This window comes from Taeniopygia guttata, chromosome 4A (assembly GCF_048771995.1).
Source record: "Taeniopygia guttata chromosome 4A, bTaeGut7.mat, whole genome shotgun sequence".
NCBI classification, from domain to species: domain Eukaryota; kingdom Metazoa; phylum Chordata; class Aves; order Passeriformes; family Estrildidae; genus Taeniopygia; species Taeniopygia guttata.
In genome coordinates this window covers 10387609-10399767 of record NC_133029.1, presented here as the reverse complement: position 1 = coordinate 10399767, position 12159 = coordinate 10387609, and the positions used below count along the sequence as shown (strand labels likewise).

Sequence of the window (12159 nt, the reverse complement as noted above, 5' to 3'; positions counted from 1 at the left end):
TGTAAATTGCAAAGCCTGGTAAGGAGTTTCAGTCCACTGCAAACCACTCAGCAGTGACTTAGTGACTGATGGAAAAGAGGAATCCTCTCAATGCTCTCCAGCACACACTGTCAGCTGGCTTGGTGCTGAGAGCTGCAGCTGAAAGCTCAGGTCTCCATTCCATTATTGAGGGTTCAGACTTGGGGAGATGCATTTGTCTGGTTAATGAGCTCTAACATGGACAGAAGTACAGATGGTCCGAGGACCTTCTCTTGGTGTCTGGCATGAAAAATGCCCAGAGATCCTACTGGGAGTGAACAAGCCACTGTCAGAAGCATCGAGGGATGCTAGAAACTCCCAGTTCCACTGAGACTGAAAAATAGAACTTTTATCATTGGATTTAATATGTTTATATTCATTTATTAGGGATTCAGTTGGTTTGTTTCATGGATGGCAAAGCTTTTAGGAAAGAAGGATTAGATTGTATAAACAAAGAAAAAAATTTCATCTCTTAGTTAATAAAGTGTTTTCTCTCTGCTTCTCTAGATCTCCCTTTGAAAGATGACAAAAGGTTTTTGCTAAATAGTCATTTCATGTTTAAAACCGCTGGATTAATAAGCAATAGGATACTAGGGAACTAATGAGTAGTATTAAAAACCAAACAAAAAAAATCCAAAAAACTAAAGATTGTTCTGGGGAAAAAATAATGCTAATATTTCTAAGAGTTGTCTGCATTTGTTCTCCATCTGAACATAGCCAAGAATAATGATGATTGGGACAGTCTAAACTATCCTGAGAAATTATTCCAAAATTATGGCAATACCAGGTAGGATTTACTCTGACATTTAATTTTTGTGCACATAATTCTGCATTCTGTATATCAGAAAAATAAAAACTATCATTAATAATGGCCTTTCATGACAGTAACATTAGTCTACAACACCTTCTGCGGGTGTATGGAAACTGCAAACTTCAGCAAGGAATAAGCAGATATAATTTTTTTACCTTTGCTTCTTGTACTTTGATAACATAAAGAAAATTCCCAAGCTTGCTTTAGCTTCCTGTTGAGAATTTGCTCACAGTGCTATCTAGGTCACTACACACAGATGCATGGCAGTATATAATCAAAACTTGAGTTATAGATCTTTAATGTCAGCCTCTTTTCTTACACTCCCCTGAAGAAGGGAATTCTGAAACGGTGCTGGTTTCTACTCCTGGAAACTCGCTGCATTTCAGAGTGCCAGCCCAGTTCAGGGAGGAGGTGATGGCTGGCAGAGATGTGAGCAGTAATTACCAACCCCCATACTGAGGACAGAGCTGGTCGTGGCTGCTCTGGTAGGTCCACGGCAGCCAAAATCGGGGAGCAGGCTGGAGAACAGACTGCACTGATGGGGATGGGTGTGCAAGGCACAGACTGGCCTTGGAAGCATGTGAGGCTTTTCATTCAGCTCCTTTTCTTTTTCAGGAGAATGGTGGGGTTGAGACTCTGGGCACACAAGAGCTGCAAATTACCAAAGAGCTGGAAGATTTGGGAATTTTAAAATCCTAGAGATGCTGATCCCTTTTGGCTCTTGTTTTAAAGGCCAAACAAATGGAGCACCTGTTAGTGCTTGTGCTCTTTGCCAGAACAGTAGAGACAACATCTGTGCCCATCCAGGGCTAAAAATCTCGTGTCAGAGAATACAGCTCTTGAAATGAGCAAAGCAGAATTCATGCATAATAGAAATTCATTTCTCTGAGATATAAAGAGAGGGGTCTTAGAGAAAGAATGGCAATCTAAACGTGCCATCTAAAAGCAACAGAGAACATTATTCAGCTCAGCTGAGCAATTGAGAGAGTAGAGAAAGAAGTTCTTTTGTAACTGTGTTAGATAAACACAGAAGAGGTTAGGGTGAACCTCTATGAATACCTTGGATAAATCAGTGTGAAGTTTGTTCTGCTTTATAAACACATATGGGAATACGCTGCTGAGACTGAAACTGGAACACCATGTCCAGTTCTTGGCTTCCTTGCTCAATAGAGACATGGACAGGTTCAGCAGAAGGCCAGGAAAGGTGACTGAGGAGTGGAGCATCTGACATACTAGAAGAGGCTGAGTTGGATTTGGTTTCAGTAGAAGTAGAAAGGGCTCAGGGGGATCTTATCAATGAGTTTGCATCCCTAGTGGAAGGTGGTAACCTATGGAGATAGGATCTTCACAGTGGTGATCAGGGACAGGACAAGAGTCAACTGCCACAAACTGAAATTTGGGAAATTCCATTTAAACAAAGGAAAGCAACAACTTTTGTTTGGTTGGTTTTCTTGGGTTTTTTTTTTGTTTGTTTTTCTTTTTATGTAATGGGTGTTGGACACTGAAACAACTGCCAAGAAAGGTTGTGCAATCACCATCCTTTGCAATATCCAAAACCTGATGGGAAACAGTCCTGGGCAACCTGCTTTAGTAGGTAGCCTTTAGGTGATCTCCAGAGGTCCCTGCAGACCTCAGCTCTTCTGTGATAAGGCTGTTTGGGCAGATGTTTAACTTATATAAATTCAGACCATAAGTACATTTTTAAGAGAAGGCAATTAATTTTTAAATATTTGCCAAGGATCCTGATAAATTCTACAGCTGCAAAGATTTTACACCGAGAGTTAAATGTTTTCACAAAAAGTGAACTTAATTCAAATATAGATAATTTTTAATGATAATTTTTAATGCAAGTCAGAACCTTTCAAAAATTCGCAGCTGGGTAGGATTGGATAATGTCACCTTAAGATTAAGAGTAAAATAACTTTTTAGAAAGAATTATATTACTGATGTAGTATCTGAAACTTAATTTTGAAATTCTATAAATAATTATTTAAGCTGTCCTTGCAAGGATGTCACTGAAAAACATGAATCTGGTTAATTAAACTTTAATCTGTGTCTTAGCACATTTATATGTACTGAGGTGATGGTCTCTAAGCTAAGCAGTAGAGATGACTGTAAAACCTGCAGAAAATGCTGTGTCATGAGCCCTGAGAGTAAGATCAAAATCTTTTTTAAAATCACCAAAGCAAAGACCTTTTACTAGGAATTTTTCACTCTCTGGGACACCTCCAGCAAATGTTTTGAAAGTCATCTTTGTCTGCAGGTGGGTCTCCTAACCAAGAAGAAAATGTAGATTATAGTGGTTGTTTTATTTAGAAACTCTTAAGCAATACTGGACATATATAATTGTTCAGTTGATCAATACATGAAGAAGGGTTGAGTTTTTATTTCTAATTCTTTTCTTCTAAACTACAACAGACAGTTCAGAAAATACATGGCTTCCAGGGGCTCTCTGATTCATTTTGTTTGTTTGTTTTGTGAGGTTTTTTGTTTGTTTGTGTTCTTTTATTCTGTTTTAACTGAGAACAAAGCAGTTGCTTTTCTGACCTTATCCCAGTGAAACTGTTCAAAGAGTTTTAAGACTTCAGGGACTTAATTCTCTCTAGAAGATAATTAATGTGCTTTTATACAGCAAAATCTGCTTTACTTTTTCTCTCTTTTTTTTTTTTTTTTTTTTTTTTTTTTTTTTTTTTCCTAAATCAGCTGTATGTCTGCCAGTTTTCCATCTTCCAAAAAACTTCCATCATCCACAGAATTTTTTCTGGTCTATGATTTCTTCTCATGTCCTTACCAGCTAAACAAAAGTTTCTGGTTAAAGCAATTTCTGTTTTCCTGATTCAAGATGAATATCTTAGGTCTGGAGTTTGAACGAAGTTTTAAGTGATCATTTCCCCAGTGATCATTAAATTTATCATATTGTTTCCTGCTTTAGTTCCTACAGCTTCTCTCTTAAGCTGCATTTTCTGTCTTCCCCCCATGACTGTTTTCAGCAGTTCCGATTGGCGCCTTCTGTCATTCTCCTGGAGAGTTTTCAGGACATTGGCCAGCTGGCAATCTGCCACCTCTGGGCTCTTACCATGTCCTTTCTTTCTTTAAAATGGGTAGTTCAGGTCCACAGAAAGGTAGAGAACTAAAATAGATTGCAACAGGATCAAGACTAGTACTTCAAGTTCTGTACCAAGGGTGAGGAGAGCAAAGCAGCCAAGTAGCACCTTCTGTCAGGTGACTGTAGTGTACATACTCAAGGAAACATTTTGTCATCAAGAAGTAACCTCCACCATCTCACACAGAGGAAAAGATTGGCAACTGAGATGATTATTTAGGGGCAAAGAGCTCCTCAGAAAATTGCCTCTGTTTGTGTCTTCATCTTTGTCAATTACAAAGATGAGTGGGGTTAAGAATCCCTAATGTGCTTGGAATTAAATCTTTTGCCTTTTGAAACTTGCTTTCAGAGGTGCTCAATTCTGACTGTCTCCACCTGGATGTTTGTCTGCATGGGCATTGAGCATGATAAAAGAAAACACCAGCAACCTGGTAGGGATATGGATGAGATGGAGTTTGGCTTTTCACAGATGCTGACTTCTTGCCCTGCAATGTGGTGAGTTGCTATCACCAAGGCACTGTCGTTTGTCCCCCATAGTAAGTGGGAAAAGTGGTCTCCTAAATCTATGAATGCAGTGCAGTCTTGCAGGAAACCACTTGCTCACATACTGGTTAACCTGTAGTTACATGCAGAACTTTATCCCCAGTGCTTTGAAACTCATGTTTCAGCCATATTTTTGACCTATTGCTGTTTAGTTTTCAGTTTGTCTAAGCTGATTAAGCCATCAGCTAACCATTAAAACAAGTATTTTGACTATGTTGCTTTTACCTGTGTTTTCTAATTCATGCATGGAGTAGTAATTTACTACTCCACAGCTCTGAGCTACCCTTGAATTAGCAGAGTCTGTATTGGCTTGTTACTATTGAAACCAATATTGTCTTGTTTTCCTGATCCCCTTGCACATAAAAAAGATTGACATGGCAGAGTAATAGAAAGTGTATTGCATTAGGGTTTAGTATTAGAGATAAACAACACAAATGAAATTGAAAGCATATGGCATTCCTTGCCTTCTCTGCCAGCTGATGAGCAATACATTTTGTATTATGATCCACTTTGGAGGGTTTAAACTATTAAAACCTTGCTGCTTTGTTTTGTGTGCTTGAAAGTTGCCAGTTAAACCAACTGGAGTAGCCTAATTTAGCTGATTGTGTGACTGATGTGTCAGAGCTCTGGCTCTGAATTTTCTAGGCTGGAAGTAAAAATTTGGACAACATAACAGAACCGTAAAGATGGAACTCTGAAGATGGAACTGAGACATTATTTATGAAAAACCTGAAAAGCAAATCGAGTAAAGCAACATATATTTCTTATATTCAGTTAATGCATTCAAGAACTCACAAACATTAGGATTTCCTCATGGCTGCTTACTGGAGCTGTGTAGTAGTATATCATATAACTTGTTATGAAAATTCAGTTAGACCGTTAGATTTAGTATGCACCAAACAAGATGTCTTCAGATATCTCAACCCCACAATCTAATAATGACTTACAATCTGTGCTAACATTGAGTGTAATGGTCTTCCCCATCTGAGACAAAGGATTCGGAGTACTGACAGTGATTGCACTTCAATGGATGCACTTAGAGGCATAGAATCATTAAGGCTGGAAAAGACCTCCAAGATTTTCAAGTTCAACAGATTACCCAGTGTTTCTAAGCCTACCACTAAACCATATCCCCAAATGCCACGTCTACAGATCTTTTAAATCATAGCCAATCTATTTTCTTGATATGATGACATCAAGTAGGTGAAATAACTCATTTTGAACAACAGCAGAAAAAAACAAAAATCACTGAGATCTTCCTGTGAAAATTATTTTTTGTTTTCTTTTCATTTTTACTAATGGTTCCTATTTCACCACTATCTATATAGTCTGATCTGTTATTTTTTTGGCTACCATCTTATCTGACATAGGGATGGTATGAAGAGATTGACCTAGAGAGTGTGGTTTGAAAGTGTTTTGAGAAAATATATACATTCACCATTGGTTTGTGTTACATTAGTTTAAAATTTTAAAACGTGATTGCCTAGAAACTCATAAGCATTCAGGTATTGATTCTACTTTTTAATGAAGTATTTGTTAATCTCAGACTCTTAAAGGTCAAAGGAATGTTAGCTCAAACCACACATTTCTTTTGATTAAACTTCTTGGAAATATTTGATCAATTTGTTATAGAATAAAATCAACATTCTCTGGGGCATTATTTATCTATTTCAATTTATGTCTTTCCTATTTTGCATCAAACTCTTTCTCCCAGAGATACAGATCTGGTTAGACAGGTCTGCTCTACTGTGAGACAGTTTGTTCATGTGTTTTTGAAACTTGAAAGTGGAGGAAAGGCGAAACCTCTTTGCATATTTTCTTTTAACTTTTCTGTGATTAAATGGGTTATGTCAGTGAGTGATAGCCTGATTGAAGGCTCAGCTCTTTGCTGTTGTGAAATTATTATAGTACTGTCTAGATATGGAAGGGTGGCCTCTACAAAGCAGAATGATTCACAGGCAAAGTTTTAGTGTAGCAGATTCTGGAGAGGCTGAAGGAATGAAAAAGAATTCAGGAGGCTTCTGGAAGCCAAGATGGCCATGGCTGTATGGCCCCCTGGCTGAAAGAGCCTTCCTCTGAATCTGTTCCTCTCCCAGATGTCCCCACATCAGTCCAGCTAGTCTGATATCATCAATGTTCTGGTAGCCCTTTTGGGGTTTCTTCCTGCGATGTTGGAGACAAAACATAATGCTCATTTAGGCTGAGAATTATCCAGTCCCTCCCAATGCAGGTTCATGTCCTCTGATACGAGTATGGGGACTTTACTTTTTTATGGTCCTGAGACCTTCCTTGTGCTTCTGGGCTGAACTGTGGTGACTTCACAAGAACAGAGCCTTCAGTTGTGGTGTTCTTCTTGATCAATCTAATTAGACCAAATATTAAAATATTTAGATATTTCTTGTAATTACAACAATGCCAAATTTTTTTTTTATTTATTTCTTATTTCTGTGCAGGCATTTAAATAACTGCATTGTGTTTTTCTGTATCCTAATTCACTAGAGTAAGCAATGGAGAAAAATTGAGGGTTTGAGGGTTTTTTTTACCACATCTCTCTTGTGCTCATCCTTCTCCATTATCTCCTAAATAATTTAGTGAGTGGCAGCATATGGGTCATTCACATAAGTGTTGTTGCTTCTCAGAAGTTGCTAAGTGACAAGACTTGCAAATAGCCAATCTTGGGAGCATAGAAAATCTTGAATTGGTTGAAAGTGTAACCTGTGGCATATTGTAGCTGAGTAAAAGAAAATGAAAACTGTTTCAAAGGTGAGAAACTGTTGCTCCCCAATAAGGATATTTTTGTCTCACTCAGCATATTTCTGAGCAAATCTTATGTTGAAATTGCATATCAGAACAAATCAGTACATTAATGTTCACTTTGCTTGTCTATCTAAATTCAACCCTTCAATCTCTTAATAAAACTTTGTTATTGATTTTTACATTCTAATTTCCCTCAAGGCTCTTCTACACAATTATGGGAAAGAAACAAAATACAAAATATATTCATGAAGAGAGTTATTAAAAATAAAAGAACACAAAGCTGAGTTAAATTTCTGTTCTGCAGCTTTAAATTTGACAGAGAGTTTTAGCAAGTAGAAAGCTACATGGCAGTTAAACTGTTTAGACAGCTACACAGAAAGCACTAGAATGCAAAACTGCTCTAAAATTTATAGACAGTAAAAACTAACATATATATGGCTAATGAGGCTTCCAAGTGCAGAGTATCTAAACACTTTTAAAAGATAGATTTGAAAATTCTAACTGAAGGTCTTTGCCTTTCATTCCAAATGAACACAAACTTGAAAAAGGTTTAGGTTGGGATTTGACTCTTGTTTCTACTACTAAAGTCTCTGAATGTTCAGTTAAGAGCCACCCTAGTATTTTGGCTGTGGTGCTACATAAGGAAAGTATTTATCTAATGGAGACTTTCAAAGAATCACAAGGCATTTTTTCCTGGAAAGAGATATATGGATATGTGTATATCTGTATATATGTATATATGAATATACATATAAAAATATTCAGAGCAGTACTTTTTGAAGTAAGTATTGAATTACTGAGTTATACCCTGCAACGAAATGCAATCATCACTGATCATTTACTAAGAGGTGCAGATGTAATTCTGCAGGGAATTGCTTCTGGAGGAAAAAAAGAGGAGAAAGAATGAGTTGCACCAATGTGATCAAACAGATTTTGAGCTCCCTGTGTTGCAAAACCATTTGTTGTGCATGTGAGTAACCTAACAATCTATGTACTTTCCTGACTGGATTTTATATAAGAGAAAAGAGGGGTCCTCAGAATAGTTAATTACCCCAGTGATAAGAGTATTTAGATGGGACTGGTGAGAATTCTTTTTTCAACTGAAACTTCCAGTGAACACAAAAAATCAAATCTGTAATATAAAATCACTAAAAATTGATTTTAGATTACTTCCCCAATATAATAGAGAGACTTCACCTCACGAGGCAGTGCGCAGAACCATTCCCCAGAATACCCAACCTGCTGATTCAAATCCTGGGGAGAGAGAGAGAAGTTCCAAGCCCCTGCTATGAATAGTCAGACATTCATTTATACTTACACAAATCCTTTTGGACCTTGGCTTCCCTGAGCTTGATTTAAATTATTAGAACCTTAGTGTCAAAGTGTTCCTTCACCTACTTGTAAAATCCTAATTTGGGGGTACTTAGGGATTCAGTAAGGGTAAGGCTCTGAGCTTCAGAGTGTACTGCGCAGGCATGTGGAAGGGAGACAACCCTTTCATTGTACCAGACAAGTGCAGCTGCACTTGTGAAAGGCTGATTTCCTCAAGAGAGGCAAATGAACAAAAGACTGACAGGTGTCTAGACCTCATGATGTTTTTGTGCTCTGACAGGTAGCTGGTACAAAAAGGCTTTAAACAGTCATGATGTTCTGCTCCTACAAGTAGTTCAGGTAGCTTATAGGTTGTGTGGCTTAATGTGAAAAAATAAAGAGGTGCTACTGATAATAAATTCCTCACAGGTATTTTTTCCCAGTTAGTAAAGATGCTAGCCAATTATGAAGTGTATAACGAATATAAGAAAGCTGTTAGCTGACAGGAGACTATGTAATATAGTGAAGAAAAAATCAATGGGTATGGGACACCAGAGTTCTGTGCTACTTGTCTGGATCAGAAGTGTGAGTGATTTGTGTAATTCAGATCAATTTCTCCCTGTCACCAGTGGAGTGGAGCACCAGGTGTGTGTCAGTAATGGCTGAGGAAGAGGAGGGTGCTGGGAAAAGAGACCAGTGCCTTTTAAATGGGGAGAGAATCGATTTCTGAGCAATGTAGTCACACACAGAAAGGTTCATTGTCCTCTAGAATCTTAGGCAGGGAGCTAAGACTGCAATCTCTGCTGTTGTCATCAACAAACAACAATAAAGAAACTATAGATGCCGTAGGTGGTGGTGAAGTGCTAATCTAAATATTGAAACAAATTTTAATTTCTGAGAGGTTATCATGAATAAACATCACTACAGATTTTATTATGCTTCTGTCTAACATGGGCTTATATTTTATATTCTGTAATGATAAGGATGATGAGAATTTCATGCAACAAGGCAATAGAGCAAAGTAATTTTTTTCCAGAAGTAACTAAATAGAAAAACCTTGTGGCAAAATAGTGAATATATTTCCTGTTGCAATGAGACACCTCATTATTTGTTTGACCTTTCGAAATTCTAGTTATTTAAAATTGAACACAAACTTTAAGAGATATACTCATATATGAAAAATATAATGAGATCTATTAATAACTTAAAAACTCTTGTGAACATTTCAAGTATAGAGCATACTTCTTGAACTCTGATGACCTTTAAAACTTGAAGAAACATCTTAAGTGAGCACACTGAAAATGCTGCTGTGAAGTGTTGGAAGGAGTGAAAGCTGGAATGTATGTAATGCACATTTGGGAAAAAATATATTGTCAAAATGTTTTTAAAGTTCCATGAGTGAAACCTATAAGATTTCTTTGTGTTTTTAAGTATAATGGATTACTCAGTAAATGGGTGAATCTTATTTGCTGCAGAACTTCTTTTCGGGCATAGGAACAGAATTTTCATTCCATGTCCTCATTGTATTGCAAAGACATACTTTTAACTATACCCCGCTTTTTGTATGAAAATGACAACAATTATGGCTCTGTACAGCTAACAGAATAATCTTTTGGGGTGGAACAGCTGCCCTGAGAGGTTGTGGTGTCTCCTTCCCCAGAGGCATTGCAAACCCCCCTGGATGCACTCCTGTGTCACCTGCCCCAGGTGACCCTGCCTTGGCTGGGCAGTTGGACTGGGTGATCTGCAGAGGTTCCTTCCAACTCCACTGTTCTGGGATTTATTCATCATTTTCCATATCAGCTGGAGTAGCTAATTTACCATATTTCATCCACCACAGAAGCCATGGTATAACTCACTCTGCTTCTGTGTCCTGTCTTCCAATAATCTCTGTCCCTGTTCTTTGTGCATTCAAAAGGAAATGTCATCATTATCCCTCTATTATTCTACCCCAGGTTCCTCTTACAGAGGATATAGACTTCTGTGTTGTAGAGTTTCTCTACTGCTTTCATCAGGAAAAATACTGTAATCAGAGTCCTATTAGTCCTTGTACTGTGTATTTTCCATCCCTAAAATTTCAGTGAACAGTGATTATTACTATGTATTAACTTCCTGACAAGAAAGAATGACTTGATATTGGCTATATTGCATTGCTCACAACGCATAATATTTAAGTCTGAATATCCACCAAAGAGTTCGCTAACAGAGAAATTTGCTTTGACATTCTTTGTGAGCCTGCAAAGAGATACGTTTATATAATGAGGATGCTGTTACAATTAATTATTTTTTTCATTTTTAATGTTTAAAATGGATGAATTTTTTTTTATCTATTTAAGTATCTTTCTTTTGATGATCTTGTTTCATTATCCACACCCAATTCTGTGCAAGATGGGCTAAGAACTGATCTGAATTCTAGGATGTTTTTAGTGGCAATTTCAGCTGAATCTGTTCCTCTGGCTGACTCACTCATCTTCTGGTCTCAGATTGTCAGTGATGGGAGGGAGAAGGAGCTGCAGTGCAGGTAGGCAGGAGGGAAAAACATCTTCAACTTATCTTAGCAGTCCAGTGGTGAACCAGTTCAGGAAGTTGACTGAGCAAGAAACACAACTGAGAGAGGAGGAGGAGTTGAGAGGACAGGAGGACTGAGAGAGTCCAAAGTTTAGATTGGCCACATCCTTGTGGAAATGCACCCTTAGTCTCACCCTGGGACTGGACTTCTTTAAAGGTGAAAAAAGGGAAAAAGTTGTGTCAGCTGTATTTGTCATTATTCCAAGTCTGTGGGTGCTTTCATTCACATTTTTTTAGCTCTGTAAGTTTTGTAAAGGGCAGGTCTTAAAATTATCAAAGCATAGGGTTGAGATACCTCCTTGACTTAAGCATAGGAGAACATGTTGTGTGGTTTGAACTTTTGGTCCTTTGGAGTGCAGAAGGCAGTTTTCAGGAAGCCATGCTATAATGCAACTAATTTGATAATAGAGAAAAAAATATTTTCCTGGAAGATTTTAGTACTAAAGGACTGTATTGCTCACAAGATGGAATTGTTTTACTGAGCTGAATTCTTTTGGAAAACATGTGTTCACTTTTCCATTGTGAACAAAATCATACCCAAAATTCCATCTCTCCAAAAACCTTGGAATCTGGGGTATCCTTCTCCCACACCTTTTTCACAGTCCTTTATTAGCTCAAGTTTCAGCCATCTATAAACCTGGGTACTGCTTTGGGGCTGAGTCTGCAGCAGGATTGAAGTGTAGTGTAGTTACTTAATGGAATGGTGTATATGGGGAGGACAGAAGAGGAAAACACTATTTTCTTCCAATCTATGTGCACCTTGTAAACAGTTTCAAAATGAATGATGAATGAAATGAGAATTCAAAGACAAATTATAATAATAATGTATTGTCAGGAAATGTTATAAAATGGTTTATATATAATGATTAGTTTTACCTTAATTAGATCAAAATATAATTCATTCAAATTACTGTGTGTTTGAGTGGAAAATAATTGCATTTTAAATTTCATTGAAGAGACTTGGCAAACAAAATGGTAATTAAAAGCAGTTATCATATAAACAAAGAGCATCAAAGCCTATAGGCTATGGATTTTTTATTCCTGGATT

At 37.4% G+C, this 12159-nt stretch overlaps 1 protein-coding gene across 18 annotated transcripts in view; it reads left to right on the top strand.

Annotated features, from left to right (window-relative positions):
- TENM1 (teneurin transmembrane protein 1) overlaps positions 1–12159 on the top strand; it is an 873984-nt gene that overhangs the window by 243349 nt on the left and 618476 nt on the right. For 4 of the 18 annotated variants that reach the window (XM_041716259.2, XM_072929135.1, XM_072929128.1 and 1 more), the window contains one exon: positions 4282–4427. The exons of the other annotated variants lie outside the window; for them this stretch is intronic. The gene's annotated coding sequence lies outside the window, so the exon portion shown is untranslated. The remainder of the gene's footprint in view (positions 1–4281; positions 4428–12159) is intronic. 18 annotated transcript variants of the gene reach the window in all.